The sequence below is a fragment of the Asparagus officinalis genome, chromosome 3 (genome assembly GCF_001876935.1).
Source record: "Asparagus officinalis chromosome 3, Aspof.V1, whole genome shotgun sequence".
Taxonomy (NCBI): Eukaryota; Viridiplantae; Streptophyta; class Magnoliopsida; order Asparagales; family Asparagaceae; genus Asparagus; species Asparagus officinalis.
In genome coordinates this window covers 15,205,995-15,209,098 of record NC_033796.1, presented here as the reverse complement: position 1 = coordinate 15,209,098, position 3,104 = coordinate 15,205,995, and positions in this window count along the sequence as shown.

Sequence of the window (3,104 nt, the reverse complement as noted above, 5' to 3'; positions counted from 1 at the left end):
CACAGTAAGAGCATCTCCAACAGCTTCTTTAAAATTTTCTTCAAAATGGGGAAGCAAATGTCATATTCTCCAACTAATTTTTACACCAACTCCAACAGCTTCCCCATTTTGAATAATCAATTTTTTCCTCCAAAAATTTGGAGAATGCTGCAGATTTGGGGAAGCTTCCCCATTTTTTCTCCTCCATCCCTATTTTGGGGAATGAGATGGGGAATTTGTTGGGACAAAAACCTAACTAAATTCTCCAAAAGTGAGAAATGGGGAAGCTGTTGGAGATGCTCTAAGGGTTTGCAAGTTAGCCATAGCATTTTTTTTTACACTTACCCATAAAAACTTATTCTCACAATAAATGCTTGTTTGCGTGTAAGTGAAAGATGGAAGTAGAAAATTTGTTTTTTTTAACAATTTAGATATTTGTTTACATACAAGTGGTTATGAAAGTAAGAGATTCAATTTCTTTTAAAAATTTAATCCTGTATTGCCACGTCATTTCCACATTAGCCTTTCAATAATAATTTTATTTTTCAAATAAATACTATATTTTATTTACATGCTTACATAGATGTAAAGGTCACTTGTAAAAAAAATAGCTCACACATTTGCAATTCATTTTTGAACTGCCAAACACCCCAAGAATTCTTACGATTGTGTAAAATGAAAGAAATCACGTTCATAAGCACGACGCTTACGTGTTTTCTCGAAATTAGTTCCTTAAGAAATGTTTAATATTTTGAAATTAATCCCTCAAATTATTCTTTTTTAAAAGAAGAAATCAATCCCTCAAACTATTGAAATGTCAATTAGATTCTTTTATTCTCAGGTGATTTCAAAAAATGGAATTTTTAAAGATTAGTCCCGCAAATATTTCACATTTTAAAATTAATCTCCTAAAATTTTAATTGCTTCCAATTTTGTTCTTAGATGTAATTTTGAAATTAGTCCTTCAAATAAATTAAACATTTTGAAATTTGTTTGCCAAATCTTTCAACCTTATGCTAACTAGAGGGGCTAATTTACTATAAAAGAGAGAGAGAGAGAGAGAGAGAGAGAGAGAGAGAGAGAGAGAGAGAGAGAGAGAAAAGAGGGGCTAATTTCCAACTAATTTCAAAGTGCTTAAAAGAGTTGATGGACTGAGTTAAAAATTAAAGATTTGGTGGACTAATTCAAAATATCATAGATTTAGGGGACTATTATTGAAAATCCCCTTCAAATTGAGTCCCTCAAATCATTGGAATTGCTATGAGGTCCCCATATTCTATGACGGGTTGTTTAAAACTAGTCCCTCTCATCAAGAGTAAAAGTAACAATTTGAGGTAATTTGAAATAACTTATGGACTAGGATAAGTGGGGGCCTTAGCAATTTCAACGATTGGAGAGACTGATTTTGAACTCATTAAATAGTAGTTCTATTAATTGAAGGACTAATTTGAAATAGTAAAGATTCAAGGAACCAATGTGGACGGAAATAAAAGGGAAAAAAAGGTAAATCTATGTATGTCTATTCTGGAGTAAAACGATAATAAAGCAACAAAACTATAAGGATAAATAATAAATATCAGAAAACCCCCTTAACTTTGGATGATTATTGCAACCCCACCCAAACCCAAAAAAAAACCTTCCTAACTTTCTAAAGGTCAGACACCTCCACCCTTTTTAGTATAGGGCTTATCACAAAACCACCATTTAGTTTTCAGATTTTTATTAGAAAATCTCCTTTGATTTTAAAATTTTATCAGAACACCCCCCACATTGGGGGGTTTTCTAATAAAATCCTAAAGTTAAAGGAATTTTTTATGATCATCCCTAAACTTAAGTAGGATTTTCTAATTTTTTTTAAAGTTAAAGAAAGGTTTTATGATATTTAGTGAAATTATTTACGGTCAAGAATCTAATTTAGTGATTTTCAAAGGCTGAGAAGTGAGAAGTCGTCCGAAAGGCATAAAGCACCTAAAAGATTAAGGTAATGGTTTTTTAGATATTAGCCCCTTAAATCATAGGTAATTTGATACTAGCCCCTTAAACATCTATATTTTGATATTAGCCCCTTAAATAGCTATGATATGTTGATACGAGCCCCCTATGATTAGCTTCATATTTTGATATAGCACCTCAAATAGCCATGATGCGTTGATATGAGCCCCTCATATTAACATGTCATAACAACTTGGCGGGCTAATATCAAAATATAGAGATTTAAGGGGCTAATACAAATTACGTTCTTTCTCTAAAGGACATTTTAATTATTTTGTATCGTATGTATGGGAAGGTGAAAAAAGTTAGAAGTTTACATGGTTATCTACATGTATGGGCTTGTGAGACACCGGCAATTTAGCGGTGCTAAAATAGTTTACGGCGTTTTCTACAACAAAGTTTGGTGGGGTTACCTACAATTCAAATTTCAAAGGTGCTTCTCTAAATCTAGCCTCTTTTCTTTTTGATTTTTTTAAGGTTGAGTATTTATTTTTCTCTGACCAAATAAGGTCATAAGCCTTATTTACCTTTTTCCGAAAAAATTTTTATATAATAAAATGAGAGAGCTGGCCCTGAGAAAAAAGCTTAAATATGTCTTAAATACCACAAAGTTTCCACGGTCTGGCGCTTGGATATTATGAGCAGTTTTTTGTGGTAAACAACAAATACCATAACTTGTTCTAAAATGGCAAGTTAGCACCCTAGATTATGCAAACGCAAAAAATTAATCTAAATGTTTCTCCAAGACTTAGATGCTAATTTTAGAGCTTTTTAACTATTAATATTTATTAATTTTGCTATTAAATCTATCAAAAATTTTAAACTTATCTTGATTTTTTTATAATATAGAGTTAGAATATGTTTAGTAATAAGTTTAACAAATATCACTAGTTAGAAAGTTATAAAATTAATATGTTAAGCGTCGTATGAGAACATTTAAGTGAAAATTTTTACGTTTGCATGATTAAGGGTACTCATATGCTAATTTTAAACAACTTATAAGACTTATTTTCCCCAAAAAACAACTCACGGTATACAAGTAGCAAAACATGAAGAATTTGTGGTATTTACGTGTTATTTAGTCATCCATAAAAAAGTGTCATTTAACTGAGATTTTTTTTTACATTGTAATG